Source organism: Onychostoma macrolepis, chromosome 19, assembly GCF_012432095.1.
Source record: "Onychostoma macrolepis isolate SWU-2019 chromosome 19, ASM1243209v1, whole genome shotgun sequence".
Taxonomy (NCBI): Eukaryota; Metazoa; Chordata; class Actinopteri; order Cypriniformes; family Cyprinidae; genus Onychostoma; species Onychostoma macrolepis.
In genome coordinates this window covers 2064441-2091015 of record NC_081173.1, presented here as the reverse complement: position 1 = coordinate 2091015, position 26575 = coordinate 2064441, and the positions used below count along the sequence as shown (strand labels likewise).

Below are 26575 nucleotides of genomic sequence, written 5' to 3'. Positions count from 1 at the left end.
GTGCATGTCCACTGTGAGGACATAATCTAAAAAAAAATCCAGAAATCACAATGTATGATTTTTAACTATTTATTTGTATGATACAGCTGCAAATAAGTATTTGAACACCTGTCTATCAGCTAGAATTCTGACCCTCAAAGACCTGTTAGTCTGCCTTTAAAATGTCCACCTCCACTCCATTTATTATCCTAAATTAGATGCACCTGTTTGAGGTCGTTAGCTGCATAAAGACACCTGTCCACCCCATACAATCAGTAAGAATCCAACTACTAACATGGCCAAGACCAAAGAGCTGTCCAAAGACACTAGAGACAAAATTGTACACCTCCACAAGGCTGGAAAGGGCTACGGGAAATTGCCAAGCAGCTTGGTGAAAAAGGTCCACTGTTGGAGCAATCATTAGAAAATGGAAGAAGCTAAACATGACTGTCAATCTCCTCGGACTGGGGCTCCATGCAAGATCTCACCTCGTGGGGTCTCAATGATCCTAAGAAAGGTGAGAAATCAGCCCAGAACTACACGGGAGGAGCTGGTCAATGACCTGAAAAGAGCTGGGACCACCGCTTCCAAGGTTACTGTTGGTAATACACTAAGACGTCATGGTTTGAAATCATGCATGGCACGGAAGGTTCCCCTGCTTAAACCAGCACATGTCCAGGCCCGACTTAAGTTTGCCAATGACCATTTGGATGATCCAGAGGAGTCATGGGAGAAAGTCATGTGGTCAGATGAGACCAAAATAGAACTTTTGGTCATAATTCCACTAAACGTGTTTGGAGGAAGAAGAATGATGAGTACCATCCCAAGAACACCATCCCTACTGTGAAGCATGGGGTGGTAGCATCATGCTTTGGGGTGTTTTTCTGCACATGGGACAGGGCGACTGCACTGTATTAAGGAGAGGATGACCGGGGCCATGTATTGCGAGATTTTGGGGAACAACCTCCTTCCCTCAGTTAGAGCATTGAAGATGGGTCGAGGCTGGGTCTTCCAACATAGATTATGTCTCTCACAGTGGACATGCACCTACGATGACAATTTCAGACCCCTCCATGATTTCTAAGTGAGAGAACTTGCAAAATAGCAGGGTGTTCAAATACTTATTTTCCTCACTGTATATATATATATATATATATATATATAAATAAATAAATATATATATAAACACACACACACGATGTGAACAAAAACTTTTATTTTGGATGCAATGAATCACGATTAATCATTTGACAGCACTAATTCGGAGCTCATAGATCAAAACATATGAAAGTGTTTCCAGTGGTTTTGAGAAAACTTTAATGACCAATAAAACGTGTCAGCACAAAAGAATGAATAAACTGTAAATATTAAAGGGTTACTCCACCCAAAAATGTTATCATTAATCACTTACCCCCATGTCGTTCCAAACCCATTAAAGCTTCGTTCGTCTTCGGAACACGCTTTAAGATATTTTGGATGAAAACCGGGAGGCTTGTGACTGTCCTATTGACTGCCAAACAATTAAACACTGTCAAGGCGCAAAAAAGTATGAAAGACATCGTCAGAATACTCCATCTGCCATCAGTGGTTCAACCATAACGTTATGAAGCGAAGAAAATAAAAATAATGACTTTATTCAACAATTTGTCTCCTCTGCGTCATTGTAGCGCCATTTTGGAGAGTATCCGCTGGACACAAACTGTGTACGCTGTAGCCGCGCCACACGGATACGTCTTTTACGTGTATTTACGCTTTGATTTGAACGAAAACAGCATATCCGTGTGGCGCGGCTGACACAGAACAGCGTACGCAGTTTGCGTCCAGCGGGATACTCGCCAAAATGGCGCTACAGTGGAGAGGAGACGAATTGTTGAATAAAGTCGTTATTTTTATTTTCTTTGCATATAAAAAGTATTCTCGTCGCTTCATAAAGTTCAGATTGAACCACTGATGGCAGATGGAGTATTCTGACGATGTCTTTCATACTTTTCCGGACCTTGACAGTGTTTAATTGTTTGGCAGTCAATAGGACAGTCACAAGCCTCCCGGTTTTCATCCAAAATATCTTAAACTGTGTTTCAAAAAATGAAACGAAGCTTTTACGGGTTTGGAACGACATGGGGGTAAGAGATTATTGACAACATTTTCATTTTGGGGTGGAGTAACCCTTTAAAACTCAGTCTAGCTGTTTTGTACTTAATTAGGGGGAAAAAATCCTTTATAGAACCACTACCCTTTACAAGCTAATTTTTATTTATTTTTTATTTTTTTACTAATTGGCGAGTCGTCTGCATTAGCGTGCTCTCAGTAACTGATTACAAACATCACAGACAACAAAAGACAAAATGATAGATGAACACAAGTCAAGCTTACTGGCTGATGAATCACCTGTTCAACCATCCTGACTAGAGAATGATCAATCATTAAACCAACAGGATAACAGTGATTTTGTTTGTAGGTGATATTACACAAAATATAAAAAGCATTATTAATGATAAAAATATAATAGCTTTAGAATCAAAGTCATTTCAAGTAAATTGGATTCACTCCATGCTTCACTCCTCTAAAGATTAAAAAATAAAAAAATAAATAAATAATAAATAACTACATTGCAAGGCTGTAACCATGTCTCTCGTTTGGGGGGGAAATTTTTTTTTCAAATAATATTTTTAAATGTAAAATATGCACATCGTACGCCTAATATGCCTAAACAGCTCTGGTAAAATGTCTAGCTTCTCACATTCAATTACGAATTACATGAATTAGGTCTACGTAAATAATATATTAGACTATTTTCAATTCAAACCAGAGAAATTTGACAAATTTCTGTCAAATGTTTAACTACCTGCATCTTACCCAACACTCTTTCACCATTAAAACTGCCCATCTCAAGCATTTTGAAATTGATAAGTGCTGAGGCAGACCAGCCTAAAAAAATGAACTAATAAAAACACAAAATATTCAACTATTCAGGGAACATTTTGTCAATATTTAATTATTGGAGGGAAACTTGTACCCTTCAAGGTTTATGGTGGTTACAGCCCTATCCTGCACTGTGATATATAACATTGCAATGATGCAAAATAGATCACACACAATACTCATAATAATAATACTATCACATAGCAGGATATCATTTTTTGGTCCATCTGCCCACCCCTACTGTGGCCTGTAAATTACAGTGAGAGCATATGGCCGAAATACAGAAGAAAAGGCCTGGTGAGAGGTCAGCTGTGCCAACAGAGCTGTGACGTGACACAAGCTGTGCATTCACGTCACCACGAGGAGTTTGCCATTAACATCCGAGAGAGAAAACAAACACTGGCGTAGTGAATGCCTAGTGAGCAGGTGTGCATGTGATTCAGCACTTCAAACAAAACACCAGCTTCAAATGAAACATCACATTACTTCCCTATTAAGCATCCCATGAAAGGAAAAAATTGAGTTCTTTGAATTTCAACTCATGTTTGTTAGCTTTAATGCCATCTACTAGTGTACTCCTGAATGTTGACAAGATTTTAGCAGATTTTTGCATTTAAAAATCATTCAGTAAAATTCTTAATTAGAATTAAGGAGTAAAAATATTGATCACTCATATTGCACAACACAGGTTCTTGTCCAATCAAATGCTCTCTAGAATGAGAAAATCCCTCCCCCAAACACCACCCACACCTAAGCTGTGACCTAAACCCAAAGGTAGTGGACCAAGCACAGAGCCTTCCATACACCTTGCTCAAACTTCCTGTTTGCACAGGAAATCTGTCTTGACAGGAGGAAAAAAAACTGCTCGTCAAGCAATTTCAAGAGGTCTATTTCATTATAATACTATTGCATTATATTAATCTGTACTCTGCTATTTCAGTCCGTTTAATTTTTTTACATTTCTATAATCTTTTTTCATGTAACATTCAAAAGTTTTGGGATCAATCAGTTCTTAAATATTTTTAGATTTTTTTTTTTGTGAAACAGTATTACAATTATAACAATTTATAATTTATAAAATGCTGTTCTATTTAAATTGTATTCTTCAAAGTATCCTGATTCTGAAGGATTTCTGCAGGATCATGTGACACTAAAGACTGAATGATGCTAAAAATTCAGCTTTGCATCACAGAAATAAATGATATTTTAAAGTATATTTAAATAGAAAACCGTTATTTTGAATTACAACAATATTGCTCAATAGTACTGTTTTTTTTTCTTCTGTATTTTTGATCAAATTGACTTGATGAACATAAGAGACTTCTTAAAAAAAAAAAAAACATTACAAATCTTACTCATGCAAACTTTTAAACGGCAGTGTATATGCACGTATATTTCTTATGTAAAGCACTTCGTAAGCAACATATTAAAAGGTACCGTATGGATAGAAAACATTTTATTTATTTATTTTCTATTTTTACTGCAAAAACCCTAAGTAACATTAGTGGACCTCAGATAAAAATTAAATAAATAAACATTTTTCAAATATGATCCCTTTAACAACTAATGAAGAAATATGCCGATTTAGAAGTGCAGTAATTTATGTCTGAATGAAAAGCAGGCCGCTTTGGAGGCTGGCTATCATGTGATTCACTCTCACCCTGAATGGCCCTGATCTGGAACATTTTCCCCGTCGAGAGACTCTCGCTGCCCTAGAACAGCCGGCTGCATGTAGATGTCAGAGCTGTTATGTAACACGCTGGCCTGCTCTCGTCCCCTCTCCACTGTTCATTTCTGCCTGCCTCTCTTTCCATTCTCATTTCTCTTTCATAACGCCCATCCTTCCATAATTGTATCCTCTCTTCCTCTTGTTTGCTGTACAACATTAACCCATGCAAAGAAAAACACTCAAGCATTCTTCAACAGCAGCTGCTCCACGTTGTATGGAATTATTTGGATTTAGTTTTACAACAACAGACAGCACAGAATGATAAATTCCATCAGTTTTGCTGATTTGATCAAGAAACAGATGGAATTTATCAGTATTTTAATTTCAGACGGCCTTGCCATGTTGTGAATTCAAAAGACTGCTGTTAGATTAACGCAGCAGAGGGACTAAATTCACAATATGCAGTATAGCACAACCTCATTGTTGTTATTAACCAATTACTACATAAGTTTTTGTGACTTAATACACTGCACACACAAACACACACACAAATGGAGCATATCTAACACTGGCAACTAGGCAGTTTTAATAGCACAGCCTATGCAACATCATCAGTTACTATTTTAACATGACTGGAACACTGTATTGACCAATCATGGACAGAACCAGTTTTTTCAGAAAAATCAGACAAGAGATCCCCCCCACATGCACAAATTCATAGTGTTCAAACACTCAAACTTTGCATGTGACGATACGTCGAGATACGTTTGCTATCATCGGTTGTAGCATGTCTCTAACTGATTGCAACGGTGACGGTCCTGACTCATATGCTGCCCCGGGCGAAATCAGCTATTATCGCTATTATTATCCATCCCTCCCAATTTTTGGCCTCTAGCATAGGTTTTCTCATAGCATAGGCCGCTTACAGTTTTCTTGGGTGCAGACAGATACTTTACCAGATACTCTGAATGCTACTTTTTTATATAATACACCACATTTTATGTAGATGAATATGATACATATTGAATATGTATGGTGTACAGTATATCACAATAGTTTCTGTTTGGAAATTCAAACAAAAAATTGAATTTGGTCTTGAATTGAGAAATCAATTTTTTCCTGATCTTTTGACATGTGAGAGACCAAAACCATCTTTAATTGATACAAAGCTGACAGAACGACTTGTTTTCTACTTCTGCGTTTTTATTAAGTTATAGTAGATACACAAGACGTCTTCAACATCACCGCCTACTGATGCATTAGTGAACTGACAACAGGATCGCTGGACACAAAATAACATTATTTCTAAAGGAAGCTATCGTTAGGAAAGTGGTTGTTTATTTTCAACTGAAATGAACCAAACAAACAAGCCTCTCTGGTAAACTAGCCGCAAATCAATACAGACTTTTTTTAGGGAAAGATATAAGCACGACAGCAATGCAGCAACATCTAAGTAACTGCATCAATCTTTGTAAGCTTGCATCAGTAAATCAAGCCAGTGACTAAACGGTCAACTACATTCATATTGATCTCTTTGGAGTACGTACATGTGATGACACACAGAAAGCAATCAAAGAACGCTCCCTTTATAATTGCAGGAGCTGCCAAACAGTGATTTGAAAAGAAAAAAACAACAGTTATAACCAATGACGTTCTCTACACAGCTCAGGGTAAGAATGGATGTTTATTCCTAAATTATGACAGTTTTTGACGTTAAACTGCTACATAAGGTGCACCTCGGAAAACATTTTAAAATAAAAAAGCAGTTCATGGCTTCTTTAAAAAAAAAAAAAACGAATGGGTTTGCATTATATTAAAGCAATAAGCTATGAGACGGCCAAGCAACATGGCAACTTGCCACACTGTTAAAATAGTGCATCCAAAAGTATGTTTGTAAAAGTATGATTGTTTAGCCAAAATCAAAAGGTCCTGTTTAATTTAAAAAAAAGACATACACTAGACAACAAAATTTATACAGCAGCAAGCTGGCAAATCACTAAACTGCTTCCCGTTGTGTTTAATAACTACTCTTAATAACACATTCTTCTTCCTTATTTTCAGATTACCTTATTTTAATGCATGGTTTGGAAGCAAAGAAACACCCAGCAGATTTATTCAGGATGGTGCAACTCCCTGTGCATTCAGACCTTCCAGTCGATCAGAATCAAACACGCAGTCAGACAACAGTATAAGTGTATGATACATAAAGCTACCACGGCCATTACTATTTCTACTGCACACTGCAATGGATGAGCGATAAAGACATGGAGAGCTGTGTGTGCCGCCCTATGCCAGCGTCCCTCGCTGTAGACGCAAGTTTGGTTCTGTATAAACGAACTATGGTGGAGAGGACGATTTTCAGCAAAACTTGACAAATTGTTTGATCCCCCTTGTTTTGATTCACTGCAGCTTCCCTCTGACGTTATACTCCGCAGTTCATTTACACACGTACATTCTTCAAAAACGGCATTAAAATGTGTCAAATTAAATGTATTTAAATGGAAATGTAGGTTTGCTTGCTTTTGGCAAAGAGCATCATCAAAATGATACAAAATTTTGTTTAAGGTAAGTGGTTGCAAGCAATTTATTTTAGCTACATTTAAAAAAAAACAAAGACATGTTGAAAGTTAGTCAACTAAATTTGTTTATTTAAATGTAGCTAAAATAAAGTGATGGCAACCACTTACCTTAAAAATTGAGTAAATTCAATGAATCATTTTTTCAGTGTAAATCCACGTCATACTAACAACAAACATACTAACTATGTTTCTAACCACAGGTTGAGAGCTATAGTTCCAACCACAGGTATAGTTGCAAAGCTGTTTGCGAATGTTTGTTGGAAATATGGTTTTGGAAAATGGCAAACCATTGCAATGGCTTATTAATGATGTCACTTGTTTAGATCTCAATGGTTTTGGGAAACACACCCCAGGTTTGCAATAACATGAGCATAAATAAATGATTACAGAATTTTCATTAATAAAAATCCTTAATGAAATATCACTAATGTTTCTTTAAGAAATTTGGCAATGGAAACAGAGCTGTGATATCAGCTGATGACAGACAGGGCGAATTCACTTTAATCCCACGGCACACGTGTCTGCAATGCCCACCACACGACATGTGAGCTCCACAGAAGAGCTGACATTACACAACCACAAACACACCAAAATAGACAACGATCACCTTACATCCTGCCTTACTTCCCCCTACAGCTTGTCATGAGAGCTGCTTGGCTTGCTTTGGCCTAAAGAGAAAACCAGAAACACTCATAAACAAGCATACATATACACAGTTTTCCTCATCATTTCAGCACAAAGGGAAAGTAGACAGCTGCAAATATATATGGTAGCGATACAAAACAATGTGAATATTGTGATGATTTTAATGCCATTACACTAGTTTCTAGACTTGGGTAAACTTCAGCCAGCTGGCTGGATTTGGCCCTCCATGTGGATTAATGCAGCCCATGGATCATTTATCCTGAAAATGTTTGTTTTTTCCCCTTTCAATAGCTCCATTATATTGCAATACGACCTAATGAGCCTCCACGAAAGTGTTGCCAGATCCCAGAAGATCCAAACCACCCAGTCAGAGCATTATAAACTTGTACAATTTGGAATTAGTCAACTCCAACTTCTAATCAGTTTGTCCAATCTGGCAACCATAAGCATGTGCCCTCTTTCCACTTGCCAGAGAAAATTATTAATTTCCAGTATGATCTTCTAAGAAATGTTGAGAACAGCATTGTACTCAGCAGCTTTTGCTGTCTGGAGCTACTCAATAAATGCAGGTGTGACATATCCTGATCCTAAAGCAGAAGAGACATGGAAATGGATGGAAATGTTTGAGTAACAAATCCACAAATCCAACTTTCCTCATCAATAACAGTGTGCGTTCATTTAGGGCGCAGTTTTTACTTTTTTTTTTTTCTTCTCAATTTCTGATGGCGTTTGGGTTCTTTGTCACTCTCGTCTTGCTTAGTTGGGGTTTAAAAGACACTTAATATTCAGTAATATTATCGATTTGACTGCACTGACACTATCAGAGGAGAACAAAAGATGAACTGAACTGGGCTGCTTTATAGCTGAATCAGATTCGTTTCATAATGATTTGTTGACATTGTTACCGAGCTGAATTGAATCAACATTCAACTGACTTGAGCTGAAAATGACAGTGTTGCTTACACAAAGCAACACTGTCATTTTCAGCTCAAGTCAGTTTTAGCTCACAGATATTTTTTGTAAAAAAATAAATAAAGTTCAGCCACTGCATAAGCAGCTTATGCAGTGGCTGAACTTTATTTATTTTTTTACAAAAAATGTCTGTGATTTTAACAGTAAAAGACTGTAAAAACCTATTAACTGCTTAACAGTAAGTTCCCCTACTATATGCGGTGAAAAAACGTATTGGACATTACATGTAATTTTACAGTAATACACAGTTTACAATGAAAAACCTTAAATTGACATTCCCAGAATTCCTTGCGTTACATTTTACATTTGATGTTTTTCATTGAAATGACTGTTTCTTCTTGGTTTTTTTCTTCTCAGTTGTGTACATTAGGGTTGTATGTTACATCTAATTTTGTTAAATTAATGTTTATTGCATTATTTCAATTTCATGTGGGTTACCATGATGGTGGTTAGTGTTATATATATATATATATATATATATATATATATATATATATATAGGTGGGCTGTGTCGTTCACATACATATATATATATATATATATATATATATATATATATATATATACACACACACACACACACACACACACACACACACACACACACATATATACACATGCAAGTATTTTCCTTCTCAGCTTGTGGAAAAGCTGCTTGTAATGGGCTCTGGTTCATCATGTGACTTTCTCATCACTACTTGCTTTTGGTGGTTATCAGTGTAATACAAAAGTACCAAACAAATTTCAGTACTTCAATAGGTTGATATATTACCATTATATCAGCTAATGAAATTACGATTTTTAAATGTAAATTCAAGCTAAATCCATAAAACCTAAAATGTTGCAACCATATATTCTTTACATGACTACAGCCCCATTGACTCCCTCCGCCAATGCATTGATGAAATTAACAGTTGGATGTGCCAGAACTTTCAGAGAAAACTGAAGTCATTGCATTTGGAAGCAAAGATGAAGTTCTTAAGGTGAATGCATACCTTGACTCCAGGGGTCAAACAACTAAAAATGAAGTCGGGAATCTTGGTGTGATTCTGGAGACAGACCTTAGTTTCAAAGCAGTAACTAAATCAGCATACTATCATCTCAAAAACATTGCAAGAATTAGATGTTTTGTGTCCAGTCAAGACTTGGAGAAACTTGTTCATGCCTTTATCACCAGCAGGGTGGATTATTGTAATGGTCTCATTCCAAAGAAGACCATTAGACAGCTGCAGCTCATCCAGAACGCTGCTGCCAGGATTCTGACTAGAACCAGAAAATCTGAGCATATCACACCAGTCCTCAGGTCCTTGCACTGGCTTCCAGTTACATTTAGGATTGCTTTTAAAGTACTTTTGCTCATTTATAAATCACTCAATGGCCTAGGACCTAAATACATTGCAGATATGCTCACTGAATATAAACCTAATAGACCACTCAGATCATCAGGATCGAGTCAGTTAGAAATACCAAGGGTTCACACAAAACAAGGGGAGTCCGCTTTTAGATTTTACGCCGTCCGCAGTTGGAACCAGCTTCCAGAAGAGATCAGATGTCACATTTAAATCTAGACTCAAAACTCATCTGTTTAGCTGTGCATTTGTTGAATGAGCACTGTGCTACGTCCGAACTGATTGCACTATGTATAATCATTTTCTATTCTTAACTGTTTTAATTTATTTTAAATCAGTTTTTAAATCATTTTAAATTCCTTGTTTTTATTGTTGTGATTTTTCTAATGATTATTTTAATTCCTTTTATGTAAAGCACTTTGAATTACCATTGTGTATGAAATGTGCTATATAAATAAACTTGCCTTGCATTAAAATTTTGGCAACCACAGCTGCCAGTTTTTTACCGTAAATTTTACGAATTAGTTTTTTTTTTTTTACAGTGTTCAAGTCAACTGTCTCAGTGATAAACTACAATAAATCCAAACACACACATCCACTGGTCGGCTCTACTTAAAATTAACTCTGCTTTTCATTTTTCATTTCGTGTGTGAGAATCGAAAATCAATTTTCTTTGGATTGTGCGATTGTAAGTCCTGTGTAAATGCAGTTATTCCGTCTATTTACAGTATTAAATCAAAAATATCCATGAACCGTTTTCAAAGCTAAATCTATAGTAAAACATTTCACTGTTGCAAGGTTATAATTATGATTTTTTTTCTATTTTAAGAATTTTCATAAATGTAGAGAGCATGTTAATTAAAAACTCACCAGAGAAGTAGAGAAGGTAAAATAGACCATTTATAATCTCCTTTTTCAAGGTTTTCTAAAACCTCTTCGCAGAGCAATACTTCAGGCGATGGCTGAATGATCCCATCAGTCACAGACACACTTCAGAAAACTGTGCATCATGTATTAGAATGGCTACACGACTGTTTCTGGGCTCAAAGGATACAAGAACCAATCGAGGCAGAACATTATATTTATGAGGGAATTATACCGTTTGGCCAAAGTACTATTTAAAGCCTAATGTGGCCCTTGTGCCAAAAACTTTAGTCAGCCCAGGGCTAATTTCATGATCCTTCCTCGACTCATGACTCGTGAGAATAACAGCATTACAACAGAGACGTTTTCACAGCGTCTCATTGCCGTAGCTAGAACTGCATTTATGTGATTTGTTTCTTTTGAAACTGTCCGTGTCAGTTTGTTTCTTTTACAGGGTTCTTGATAAGACTGGACGAGAACTTACAAAGGTTTAAGAGGAACAAGTGAGTAATAAATATTCTGCTGTGAAAAATCTGCCTTTTTAATTCTTTTATTATTATTTATTGTATTTAACTTGCTGCATAACGATCCGGGTTTGGTTACTCTGGGGAAAAAAACAACACTTTTAAATGTCAAGATGTATATTGAATATTGAACAATGTATTTTTTAGCAACATTGGCCAGCCTTAAAGAAAAGCACGGCTAACACTAACAACTCTAACGTGCGTCTTTGATGCTTCTGCTCAGCGACTCTGCTCATGTTGTTACAGAAATGACCGTAGAAGTCATTATGTTGCCTGCTCTCCATCCCCATTCATCCATTTTCTCTTTGCCCTTCTCTGTCCTCTGTCTTTCGCTGTCCTTCAGTGCTTGAAGGCCGTCCAGCGCACTGGCACACGTTTTTGGCTCACATAGCATGTTTGCTTATCCACTTTCCCTCTCTCTACCCTCTCTGCCTTTGTTTTTCAACTTATTTAGATCAGCTTAGGAAAAGCTTAAATAAACACTCTGAGGAATACTTCAACCAGAAATGAACATTCTGTTATTTACTCACCCTCGTGTTGTGCCAAAACTGCTGTTAATGTTTACAACCCAGGTAGAACTAAAGTGTACTTGCAGAAAAAAAAAAAAAAAAAACTTAAATACAAGCAAGCACATTTGTAGTACATTCTTATTTTTTTGTGCTAACTGTAAAGGTTATACACTATAAATACACTAATTAAAAGAATATTTATACTTCAGTGGATTTGCAAAAGTATACTAAATATCACTGACATTTAAACTGATTTTTAGTGCATTGAAATAAAGTATACCATTACTAAAGGAGTCAGAAAACACGAAGCCGCAGACCATGATGACCTGTAGCACCTACAGTGGCACCTGTAACGGGCAGTGGCCTCTTTCAGCAGGGTTATGCTCCCTGACACATTGCAGAAACTGTTCAGGAACGGTTTGAGGAACATCACAATGAGTCCAAGGTGTTGACTTGGCCTCTAAATTCCCTTGATCTCAATCCAACTGAGCTTCTACGGGACGTGCTGGACCAACAATGATGTGGCTGATCGGTGCATATCATATCTATCATACCAGTGTTTCCCAACCACTGTGAAAATGATCAAAACTTCCTATCTCTATTACATTTCGTTATTATTTTAAATCAGTGCTATTGGTCATCCTTATGTCTGTTTGTGGGTTTCACAAATGTTTAACCAATGAAAAGCATTCAAAAGAGCTTGTGACTAAACCTCGTAATGCCATTGGATTAAACACAAGAAAAACTGAGTGCCAATATAGCTACAAACAACTTTATAATCTGTAAGTTGATGAAAACGTAATGTGATGAACTTACTGCTTCAGAGATCGCCGTCATTTGCTCATCAAAAACCAACTCCATTTGAGCATGATTTTCATAAAATGTTAAGTGCAAATTTCTGATCATATATAAAGCCAAAATACCAACTGCAAAGACTATAGAATTATATAAAAGTGGATTTTGATCAATTCCGACGACATTTATAATTCTCTACAACAAACCAACTTCCAAGTTTCCAACTTTTCTATCTTTTTTTTTTGTTGTTGTTGTGCTATTTTTCTGTGCCGTAAAATTTTAAGGTTGGGAAACACTGTTTTATACCATACCTCAAACTTCTCTTATATGCCTGACTCAAGTTTCATCTGCTTGTGATGATGTTCCACTGTGAATGAACGTATTTTGTCAAGTGAACTTCCCTCGACTTCCATGCACAGCAGTACAAGGAAACAATGTTATATATGTTGTTTTCTAAGCATCAAGTACCCTGTGTAGTGCCCTTGTAGTGGTGTAACTCTGCCACAAAATCCCAGCAAAAAAAAAAAAAAGGGAAAACCACAGGGGAGGAGACAGATAAACTTGGGAATCAGTAGACAAGTCTGGCAGAAACTTCTTAATGTGGTGCTTTATAGCTAAAATAGACAGTGCCTGCATGCAGCTTCTTTGTGTTCACCCTCAGGTCAACCGGAGATGATGAATGGATTTCAATACAGATCACATATGGCCTTTCACATGGTCAGAAACAGTCAATGTGCCATGCATAGCCTAGCCAAAGCTAAATTTGACTGTTAAATCTGAATTTAATTTCTAGTATCTCTCTTTCTTCTCCGTTTCAGAGTCAGAGATGAAATTGTCCACATATACACAGGACTGTTATTGAAATCCTAACAATTCTGTTAACCATGGGGTCAATATAAACCCTGTAAAATGTTTAACAATAATTTATTTCCATCATTTAATTTATTATTCATTGTCATTTTATTAATATTTTGATATATACACACACACACACACACACACACACAGATCCATACATTCAATTAATTAAAATATCAGTTATCATGTGCTCATGCTCTTGTGAGAGGAAACAGAGTGGAGGAAAAGCATGTGTGCAGATTGAACAGCTGCTACTGTTTATGTTGTCTGATCAGTTGTTATTGTTAATTAATAAAGTTTGAATTAAACCCAACCTGTGTTATTATTATTATTATTTGACTCACTCCTGAAGACGGCAATATGCTGCGTGTGACGATTTTCATATTCATCATACCTCTAGCTGAACTGCTGATTCAGGTTTATCTTACAGCTGTTATACAAGGTAAAACCCTCTTAGAGAGGTCTTTCAATTCTTTAAAGCACCACTGCTACAGCCACATTCATTCAGATGGACATATTTGCCTCTATTAGTAAATGTATTTAAGAGTAGCTACAAACGACATTAAACACAAACCTTCACGGTAAAAGTTTTGTTTGCCATCCCAAAACTAATTTGTAAAACTCCAAATGGAACTTAAGGCTCTTGCAAATCAGGTTTGGCAAGCAACACCTAAACTTTCCCATCGGGCAGCAGCAGAGCCAGACAGCTCGTAGAACAGCAGGGGACATCACTGCAGATTCAGAAAATCCCAACCGGTTAGCCGAGACTACTCTGCACCAGTCCAGGATCCTTCCACAAACACATCTCTGCCAAACCAATGTCACCAGAACTGGATAGACTTGCAAGAAACATGTTACAAAAGTGTAGTTCGCAACACGAACAGCAAATTACATTAGCTTCCACATGTGGCTTCTAATTATATAATAGATAAAAGAAAACGGATAGATAGAATAGAAAAAGCTAGTGTTAGAGGTATTTTTTGTTGTTGTTTTTTTATAGAAAAACAAGCAGTTAGAAAACAAATAGAGTACACGTTGTAGGATCAGAATGAATCAGACAATTTAAGATTCGATCAGAACATCGAAACATGAGGAGCCGAAATTCCAGAGAGGCCCCAAGAAAACAGGACAACGTCATAAATTAGATCCTAGCACCAGCCCGTCTGAAGACAGCCTAACCAACAAGCCTCTTTCACAGGACAGCTTGCAACGTTAAGACAAAAGAACACTTATTGATAAGTCCAACGCAGGAAGGAGATCGTCAAATTTGGGGCAAATAATCAGGATTAATGGTCAAAGAGATGGCCATCACATGTGTTCCACAAGAGAAATCACGAGCGTCTTTAGATTGACTTTTCCCCCACACATAGAAGACAAAGAACCAGACTGAAATTCCTTTGTCCAAAGAACATGTATTTTGGTCTCCACAGAACTACACAGAGACTTTCTTTTTCATATGCACATAAAATCATCCTAAAAGGACATTTCTATGCATAACCCCATATTATGTATGTAACCCACACATTAGACTATCATGTTTTAAGTACATATTATGTATGTCTTTTTAAGAACTATTGAATGCCTTTAAGGGATTCGTGTTTAGTATGTATGAGTTTGACAATTCTAGCTTGAAACGTTTCTTCCAAGTGATTCTTTGTCAAATGTATCATATTCTGGTTATAGAAATCACATCCAAAAGTATACTTTGCAAGATTATGTAAAATTTGGACCATGTGACTGATAACATGCTGATTTATGATGGAAAGAAACAACCCTAGCTAAGATAATAGCCTATCTAATTGGTCAAGACACCAGATGGGATGTGTCCAGAAACCAAGTTTAAAAACTCAGGATACCATCAAATCTTCCCTTCTCTTCTCTTTTTCTCTCTTCTTCTTTTGCCACCGCGTTTTGACGCTGCTTTTTAGCGCCCTACAGGCCAGTTGCTACTTAACACCACGATGAAAAGGAAAACCACCTAGTCTCGTTTTATCCTTTCTTTCTTTTATTTTATTTTCTTTTCCGTTGCGTGTTCCGTGTTCTCAGTTTAAGGTTTGCCGCCACGCCTTGTCTCCGAGTTCAACTCGGGCCTGTGACCGCCTCAAAACTTCTACCAGCCTCAACTCCGCATCTCTAGCCAACGCCCAAGACATCACTTCAGCGACTACTGAACTTCCAGCCAATCAGCAACTTGGGAAACCCCTTTTCCTGCAACGACTACGACAAAAAGGGAATCCCTTAACACAGAGGCAACGCAAGTAACCTCCAGATTCTAACTGAGCTGGTGCATTTAATATAAATTTTAGCCTCATTGAGAAACTCAATGCGAGGGTTAAATAAGTGATCGATGGTTGTTCAGGTCTATCACATTTTCATTCTCTTAAACTCTTCCTGTCCTCACTTTCTCTCTTTCTGCAACGTGTGAATGTGCGAATGCGTGTGTTCATGTGTTAGATTAGTTTATGTCTTAGGTTTATATAAATAAAGTCTTATTTATATTGAAAAGAGAAGTATCTTGTGTTTTGTGCTTACAAGTTAATGTCTTAATCTGCCGATTTGGTTACTGTGCTTATTAATAGTGTTGTCACTATATTTTGGATTTTAATATCCAGTGCAGAATTAATGTTATACGGCTCGTTCAGTGAATCGCCGGCAGACTCAGTGATCAGCCGTGAAACAGTGATTCTGTTCAAATTCCCTATAAAATCATAAATGATTCCCTTTGAGCTAAATTCAATTATTTACATATTAACCCTACAACGTCTTAAAGGGTTAGGTTTTTTTATTTAAAAAAAAAGAAAACAAATATATAAAATAGAATTAGAACAGAGAGTGCTAGAGTTTGAGGATCAAATAAAGATGGAAGAAATGTGTTTTTAGCCGACTCTTGAAGATAGATAAGGACTCGGCTGCTGGGATTGAGTTGGGCAGGTCATTCCACCAGCAGGGAACATTTAATGTAAAAGTATATGAAAGTAATTTTGTGCCTCTTTGAGATGAACAATAAAGCGGCGTTCACTTGTAGAACGCAAGCTTCTAGAGGCACATAAGTCTGAATTTAGATAAAGGGGAGCAGAGCCAGTGGTGGTTTTGTAGGCAAAATATTAGTGCCTTAAAGGGTTAGTTCACCCAAAAATGAAAATGTTGTCATCAATTACTCACCCTCATGTCGTTCCAAACCTGTTCAAACATTCGTTCATCTTCGGAACACAAATTAAGATATTTTTTTATGGAATCTGAGAGCTCTCTGACCCTCCCACAGACAGCAAGGATATTTCCACGATCAATGCACAGAAATGTAGCAAGGACATCGCTAAAATAGTCCATGTGACATCAGGGGTTCAAATGTAATTTTACGAAGCTACGATAATACTTTTTGTGCGCAAAGAAAACAATAACAACATAATTTATTCAGCAATTCTTCTCCCCGAGTTACCGTCTTCCACCATTTAATCAACTTAATCAGCGTTGTTTACGTTCAGTAGACAGCTCGCACATGCTGAACGCAAACAACGCTGATTACATTCATAACATTTAGGAGTATAAGTTCACAGGATAATTAAACATGATTATAAGTTTATCTCTTGTCATTTGAAATGTAACAAAGATTAAAGAGTTAGGAATAAGTACATAAAATGATTTATTTCCCAAATGGCAGTAATTTTCTTTAAATCGACCAGTTGCGGTTGCTTCTGGGCGAGGGGATTCTCCACAGCATTGGTGCCTCCGCTCTATTGCTACGAGGCTCTTCAGGATTGTAGTGCGTTCTCAGTGGTTTGCTGGCATGCGGCTGATTTCATCCGCGAGGTAAGCTGTCCGCGAAGCGCTCGCTCAAGCAGAAAAATGCACTGCTGCTGTATGCACTAATATCATAACGTAACGACGTGTAAACGTTATTTGGCAGTTTTTACTTGGAAAACCAGCTATAGGGTACAACGGGGCTAAAGGCGTCTTTCATATTATTTTCATCTAAACCACTAAATGGCACAAAAATGTGGCGTAGCACTTTCCAAAATATCCTCTTTTCAAGATGCACGTGTATATTTGTCTGATCCTTGACACGATCGCTCGCAGCAGTGCAAAGTTGATTCTGTGCTTTCTTGATCTAATATTTTATGTTTTTTTAAATGTTGTAGATTTAAGTAGCAAATGAGAATCGCTAAAATTACTGCATATATTTTGAGACAAAGGTCATCTTTATGATTTTCAAGCAACAGTTTTTTATTAACGAAAGAATATGTAAAAGTATGGTATTTGGGGTGCCTTTAGCCCCCGCTGTTAGGGCTAAAGGCACACAGTAATTAACATGATAATTAATAGATGGCTGACTTTTCCATTTGTTTACATGACATGGTTAGATTCAGAGAGTAAATATCATATATTATGTTGGGAGTTCATATTAGAGATAATCACCATGTTTAAAATGAAACCATCATATTTAAAAACATGACATTAATCATATCATATAATAAAATATAATTTGTTGTTACTATAAATATATTTTCAATTATTGGATCTCCTTCAATACTTTCAGAATCTTTACTTATTAAAATGATTTTGTTTCTGTATTTTAAAATATATTTTTTTATATTAACATTTTAATGACAGTATATTTATTGAACAAAAATTAATTCTTTTATTTTTCAAAATAAGCAGAAAATAGCACAAACTTTGCTAAAGTGATTGTTTCGAACAAGTATTAGCTGAAGTAGTTGTATCAGTACCGTGTGGCTTTTACCCCGTGTGTGGTGTAAAAGGCCCCTCTTGCCACCTCATACATTTCTAAGATTTTTAAACAAAATAAACAACTTGAATGATTTATTTTCACACAAAATCTGTTGCTCCATTAATGTTCAATACAACGTATATATTTTTTCTGCAATTATACATTTTAGGCGCAGTGAATAGCACATTTTTTCTTAAGGCGGGCCTTTAGCCCTGTTGTACCTTATATTTTTCTAGCATTCGAATAGGGATGAACCTGAAATGACAGAAGATGGATTGGAGATCAATTTGATTTACTAATAAGGTAGGAAATGTGCATACTTTTAAATTGACACCTGCCACGGTGTTTCTTATATGTCATCTGTGATACCTCTTTGAGTGTGTCCTAAAAGCCAATGGGGGGTGGGGGGTTGTCTTAATCTTATCACTCAGCATACAAAGTTTAAAAAAAAAGTCACCGCTCGCCACTGCTATATACTAATTGAATGTGCTCAGTAAACCCTAAGTAAGCCATGGGTAGAATGACTTCCTGAAGTGTGGAAACACGGACTATACTGCATTTTCAAAATACTGATCTGAAGGTTTGAATGGCCTGGCCTGACACCAATGCTTCCTGTTTGACTCTAATGATGGGTGAAGTTCACTGTGCCAGTGAGCAGAAATACCCCCTCACCGGGGGTCAGAATATCACCGGCAGCAGTACACAAAACACATTTTTGTGCGTGAAGGTTTTACGTGGACATTGTGAGAACCAGAAAATCTGCCTTTCAACAGTAATCGTAAACTCATCACTCCAATCTGAGTTCACTTTAGACCTACTAGAACTCCAACTGTGGCCTGTTCTATGTTTTTAGAGTCCAACTCTGCTATTTATATCCGAACCTCCTCGTAATTCAGACAGTCTCGTATTTCCAGAGTTTTGCCTGTCAACATAAAATCACATGGCAGTTTATTCAGGCCAAATATCACCAATCTTGACTAGAAGAGTCATTTAAAACAATGTAAAGTTAAATGATGTACTAAGTATGTGCGGTTGAGCAGCAGGATTAACTGAAATAATTATACCAAACTAGACGGCATCAAAACACACTACATTAATTGCACAGCAGTGTCAGTCCACAGTTTGGTTTTTGCCTTAATTGACAGAACAGAACAATACAATGGCAATACAGTGTTGACGATCATGTGCATCTTTGCTAAGTAACAAAAATGTTTTTCAGAGTTTGAAAGTCGAGTAGCTCTCTTGCTTGCAGCCCATGATCACAAAGTACAAAAGCATAGCAATTACATCTGGCAAATTCTTTTGTTACAGTTTGAGACCTCAATGGGGAAAGTTTGAGAACTGCAGGAGAATAACAGACCGTCTTTCTTAATTTTAAGACATAATCTTCTGCATATAATGGATTCTAACTTTCATGTGGAGGAATCCAATGAGTTTATGAGGAGGTAATCAAAGAGCTTGAGTCTAAATAATGAGAAACATATCCTTTTAACTAAATCTTTAATGCTGAGAGGTTAAACTTGTCGACAGTCCTCTCAATGACTCTGAGACATCTTGGAAACATTGGGGCACATCTGTTTTGAACAAATGTGTATATAGCAGACATTCTGCAAAGCATCGCACCCAGATCTCCTGAAAGACAATGACAAATGTGATGGAAGCAGTCCGTCCATAAACCAAAGTGTTTTGTCAGTACTTAATTACACTTTTGATGGCTGTCAATGAAGAAGGATTTTTGCCTGCAGAATGGTCATGGCACTGACAGCCAACTAGCCAAACCCTGACCCCCTATGCAAGGACCTCGGTGGGTGAACACCACTGAAATGAACCATCTCAACAAACCAATTTGCTAAAACTAATCAGATTTCCGATGTTAGTTTACAGAGGGAGGCAGTGTAGGAGAATGTGTTGAACTGTTGTCTTTGCTCACTCAGTGTATATTACAATGCAGCATAAAAACCAGATGTACGCATTGGTCACACTAGACCGCTACTTGTGGGAAAACAAGGGGTAATTGTTACTGAAAAGGCTGCAATATTTTGAAAACAGTTGAGCTACTGTGACATTATTAAAATGTAGCTACATGAGGAGTGAACAGCAAGACTTACATCAGTTTCTATAATTTAATCTCACAGTAGTGGCAAAAATTGTGATAAAGGCCAGTTATCTTTGCCAAAAATTGATTTTAAAATAGTTGATGTATTAAAAAACCATGAGGTAATTCCAGTGAATTCAAAACTCGTTTGACTCTTAACTTGATGAATATGAGACAAATGAATCTCATCATATAAATGGGTCATGAACTGCCTTTGTTTTTTATTTTGTACTGTTCTCGGAGATCCACTTATAATGTTATCAAGACTTTTACATCAAACAAAGATAATAATTTAGAAGTAAAAGGATATTTTCGGTCCTGTTTTCGACCCCCTGATCAGAACGCTCTGTTTGAATAGGCGTGGTGGATTGTAGACTCAGAAGTAAACGCCCACCGCTGTGATTGGATAATAGTTGTGTATGTTTGACAGCGATATTCCTCATAGATGGATGCTGCTGTGATTTAGGTCAAAAATGCATTAATAACTCAATACATATCCAACGATCTGTAAGAAGAGACAAAGCAATAGTGGTCATGTAATGAAAACAGTTACTCACACTTGTGTTGCGTCATTACTGTCGGATCCAATATATTCGTCTTTTAGTTTCAATCGTTTTGAAAATCCTGCATCGAATTGTTTGTAAATGAATCCATGGTAAAATAAAGAGAATAAAGGACCGAGTTCTTACTGACGAGGTCTGGATCTTCATTAAAAATAAAGTTAATTCACTCTATCTTAAAGTTGGGACCAGAATGAAGGCAATGCAGAGACTGTTCTTCCACAGCTTGGCACTGCACAGCATCTTGTTGTCTTCAGAGCATCTTTATTGTTTGGCTTCTGCGTAGATTTGCGCGTTCGCCTCTCTCGTAAACACTGCATGCGTGAATCGGTGGGCGGGGCTAAACAGATTTCTGTGGAGGCGGTGCTTATCCACACTATTACATCATAACATTCCACAAGCTGTTGATTTGGCAGACTGCCTTCAATATAAACTGTTTTTAGAGTAACAACGAAGTTTTAGGTTCTAAAACTTACAGGATGTTTTTATAGTACAGTGACCTCTTATATGTCAAAAGAAGAAGGGAATTTTGGTTTCTCAGTTCATGACCCCTTTAAGTCTGACAAAAATAGCTTCACGCAATGAGTTAAAAGCAAAAGACTCTAACATTACACAATGTTCATTCATGTAATGATTCATTTATGAGGCAGTTGCAACATCGCTTCAGAACTGTCAACAGCTAAACTGTTTGACATGCTTGTCTAAAAAACAAGTTCTTCCTCATTTTCACTTAGCGTTTGTCACTAAAAGGCAAACAAATCACCTGCTGACTAGACAGCATCTCATTCCATTTCCTTTTTCACTATATAACTGTACAAGAACAAAATGCTTGTTATAGGGCTGTACTTCTAGATTCTGGCAGAATTACTCTGCACAGTGAGTGCACAGAAAATGGCAATTTAATGTTCTTCATTCCACTCAAGTGTCTCTGCATGCTTTGCTTCCTGCATTAATGACATTCTGACAGTAGGACTTTCTCAACCTCTCCTTGACTACACTGTCAGTAGTAACTTACTTTAAGTGCTTTTTTAGAAGTCTAAAGGTCCTTGCACACTGAGTCCGAAATGTTCGTATGCGTTTTTTTCGTATTCGTTATATATATGTGTGTGTGTGTGTGTGTGTGTGTGTGAACTGGTATATAGTATGGTTTATGAGGACACAAATCTGTATAATAACATGGGTACTACAACGTGAAGGTGGTTTATGAGGACACATCCTAAATGTGTTTTTTTTTTAAATCTAAAAATGCAGAAAGTTTCCTGTAAGGGGTAGGTTTAGGTGTAGGGTTGGTGTAGGGCAATAGCACATGTAGTTTGTACAGTATAAAAACCATTACGCCTATGGAGAGACCCCATAAACCACATATACCAGACTGTCTGTCTGTGTGTGTGTGTGTGTGTGTGTGTGTGTGTGTGTGTGTGTGTGTGTGTGTGTGTGTGTGTGTATATACTGTATATATATACTGTATATACATTCAAAAGAAGAGCTATAAAAACTGACAGTCAACACAACCATAAAAGTGCACAAACCAAGTTGTCCAAAGCAAGGAAGCATTTTATATTAAAATTTTAAAATGTTACTTGTCTGTTTGTTGCATTCCTTGTCGGTTCTGACAAGTTACGTGTGCATTTAATGCACTTTCCCCCAGTGCATAACTTATATTAATTTCTGAAGCTATATGTCCTAAATTCATGCATTTACAAAAAAAAAAAAGTTACTATTTAAAGCAAGAGCATGTGTGTCAATCTGGACAGTGCAGAAAGGGAGAACAAGAATTTTGACTAAAAAAACATTTTGTGCAGATTATTTGACAACTTATAACTTCTATCATCACGTGATTCAGTAATTTTATGATGTGTGTAATAAATGAGTTTGTAATCCATTTATATGGTAAACCTTTTATTTCTGGAGGAGATCTTGGTTTGTTTGTGAAAGACCCTGGTTAAAGTAAACGTGAATCTGCCCTAACTTTCCTTATATCCTTGTACCCTCCCCTTTCTAGCCTGTCTGTCTTAATTCTGATGAGCTCAAACTGATTTATAGTTTTAGTTCCTGAACCAAATTATGTAAAGATGATGTCAGTAACAAACAGTAAACTCTTTTCTCCCTTCCAGCAGCTGTCCATCTGCAACTGATTTATGAACGATTATTACAAGCACAAAAATCTCTTTATAATTCCTAGTAATTTTCCTGAACCCTCACTCCGTTCTGTCTTTTATTCTCTCTGCTGGCATCAGATCTCAGTTTTGTGGAGTTATTGTGCACCAGAGGCTCCCAGAAACATTCCTTAAAGGTGAAAAATCCCTTTAAAAATGCTGTTCTCCAACATCAAACCTGCAAAGCAGCAGTGCATATAAATCCAGATTCAAGCATGGCCTTCTGCATTTGGGGACATAGCCAACAATTGAGGCATCTGAGCAGCTGTCAGACTGTCGGTTGTGGGATTGCTGGCATGCAGGACTGCTCTGGCAAGAGAAAGCCATGCAAATCTCAGGATGCATCGTCTCTGTGTGCGTGGGACTTTGTTTCCATGTTAACAGTATTATCAGAGTTGCAATCACTTCCATGTTTGCCGGTGGCAATGTTACAGCTATTATAGAGGAGAGAGTGGTGTCAAAAGTCTTACCCTATGAAGTGGAGATAATGTGTGGGACCAGAGGGGATAAAAGGCTTGGACGGGTTCCCTCAGGAGCACAGGTAATGTGCTTTTCACAAAAGCCTATTAAGTTCATCTTTACGATTACATTTTCTGCACATCATAATATTGAATGTCAATAAAAGCAAATGCTTTTTCTGTGGTTTAAAGTCAACATTGCATAGAACAACACAGGCATAATTGCACTTTGACAAAAAAAATAAAAATAAATACACACATACACACACACACTGTATATTATGAAGATAATTCAGTTATTCCAAAAAAAAAGGCTAATTTGAAATGAGAAGTTTCTAGAGTGCCTAAATGTTTAGTTTCAGATGGGAAATTGTTTTCTAATGCATCCATATAATCTATGCAACTGCAAAATAGCCTACCAGAGCAATACCAAAGCAATAGCAAATTATAAAGCAAATAAGCATAAAAAAAAGCATATAAAGCAAATTTAACCATATCCTTTTTTATTTAAAACATTGAGGCTCAGCATAGATGTATTGTCTGTCTCTATTATGACTGATGAATTGCAGAATGGATTACTGGCAGCAGATATTGGATTAGAAATCTAATCCCATCTGAATAGACCTTTTTTGAAAGCATACATCTAGGGTTTGTCACAATCACTTACTATTTGTTGAAATGCTTACTCCTTGACAGCTGTCAAATGCATGGATACTTATTAGATGTTGTAAGCAATTACTTTTTCCAAAATTTAGAATAGAGTTCTGTGCAGGATAGAAACTTCAGGACTCACTTTGTTTCATTTGTCGCAGCAGGCAAAAGGAAGGTACTTTCCTTTGCTGTTGCATACAATCCAAGAAACATTGATAATATTCAAACTGTAAACAGTTTATTTTGGTTGCACAATAGACGAATAACCTAAAACATAAATTTGAGCATGTTTTTTTATGTTCAGGCATTTATATTTTGGGGCACAAGCGATTTCTTTCTCCAATTTCCCCACACACACACACACACACACCAGCATCTTCCCTCAGCACTCAAACTTGTCCCGCACCGCACTGCATTGAGTCCTGCAGGAACGTGTTCTTCTAATTAAGAATATTCCTTTAAATAACTTGTCAGAACGACAAAAGTCCATTCATAGTCTCAGTATGTGCACTTCTGTGCTTCTGCAAAAGATTAGAAGAGTCAAGACAAAAACTGAAAATATCTTCAGCAAAAATCTTTATTATTATTTCTATTATTACGATAATAGCAACAGTGCTTATTAAACTATGCAATAAATCGAAATAAAATGATGTTTGGAATCCTAACCAAAGTACTGACAGTAATAGAACACAACAGAGAGTAAGGTCATAATATACTCAGAGCATCAAAGAACGAACTTGTGCGATATGGTCAAAACAAAGTTTGTTTAGAGTTCATTTTGTCGATTTGAAACACTTTGCCGACACAAACTTTCCAGAAATTCCGTCTCCAGTGCTTTCAAACTGCCATTAGTTCATAATGATTTCCTAACAGGCGGCGTTGCTTCTTTCATCTTCTTTGACATGAAAATCTTCAGTTTTTTTTTTTTTTTCGTCGGTCCATTGAGGTCAGGAAGGAGTTAAAATGTGAAAAACTGAAGAGCTGCTGCCAACATCAGCATTTCTATAATCAGATGCTTAACCACTCTTTTCACACTCATTGTGTGTTTGTTTTCCTGTTGAGAGAAACGTACCTACTCTAAACTGGCATCGATGAAATGTATACCATTCCTCCGCTATTTCAAAATTCTGTTTAATCCCTGAGTGAAGAATGAAGAAGAACGTCTCAAGAGTATATACTGAGGCCTCAAAGCTTTAAAGGATTTGGATAGACAGAAACACATGGACATATGGACAGACGGATGGCCGATTGGATGGAGGGACAGATGGACAGACAGGAAAAAGGATGGATAGATTCATGTATGATGGCATGATAAATGATGAATGGATTGATGAATGCTTTCTTAATTACATGGAGCAAGCTGCAGTGAAGCAACAGCTGCTATGAAACCCAAAATATAAAACACGTTATAACATTCATAATATCAAGTTTTGTAAACAACACTATACAATATTCAGGGCATTTTTAAGTTCTAGTTCAAGTTGCCTTGAATAGTGGGGTGTGGTGGAAGAAAAGCAAGAAAGATGGCCAGAGAGAGACATGAAAGTGAACACATCAGCTTCTCTGCTTCTCTTATCCTCCTCCCTGACCTCATCAATTATTCACTCCATCCATCCAGCCAGCCCAAATAACATCAATACATTACTGGTGCTTTCTACACAACCAGCCAGACCACAACAGCTTTCTCTGCCTTTACACACATCCACACGCTCAACTGCTTGGTCTAATCCTGACAAATCAATGGATGAGCATCTACTCTGACAACTTAAAGTGCATCTAGATTTTGTTCACTAATTATTTATGGGTCAGGCGGTTTTAAGCCAATACGCTAATTTAATTGTAAAATCAACTCTCTCTACATTGCAAAACCACTCATGTATGCATCTAAATTGTGTGCTCTGCAACTAAATAAAGCCTGTTTTTAATCATTCAAGAACATCGAGAACAAGTTTAGCACAGACATATTTTTTGCATCTTTGACCGCTTTACACTAGCACACTTGGGCAAAGCGTCTGACAGGAAAGAATGCATTCAATATTTAAAATAATGTGGGAAAACGGCACACTGTTGTCATTGATATCATCAGATTCGCAGCGTTTTCTGATATACTCTAGTGTAGGCGCTCGACTCACCATAGCTTTACAGACAGAGAGAAAGCAAGAGTCTTACATGCCACATATAATTAATGTACTACATGTAAGTAGTATTCTTGTTTGTTTTTACTGTCAAATAAAAAAAAAAAAAAAAAATCACAGAATTTTAGT

The 26575-nt window shown here is 36.9% G+C and overlaps 1 protein-coding gene across 4 annotated transcripts in view; it reads right to left on the bottom strand.

Moving 5' to 3' along the window:
* Positions 1–26575, bottom strand: part of LOC131526168 (thyroid hormone receptor beta) — a 114199-nt gene that overhangs the window by 66478 nt on the left and 21146 nt on the right. Inside the window, exon 2 of one of the 4 annotated variants that reach the window (XM_058754308.1) lies at positions 7757–7817. The exons of 2 other annotated variants lie outside the window; for them this stretch is intronic. The gene's annotated coding sequence lies outside the window, so the exon portion shown is untranslated. The remainder of the gene's footprint in view (positions 1–7756; positions 7818–26575) is intronic. One more of the 4 variants, XM_058754310.1, reaches the window with a different exon arrangement.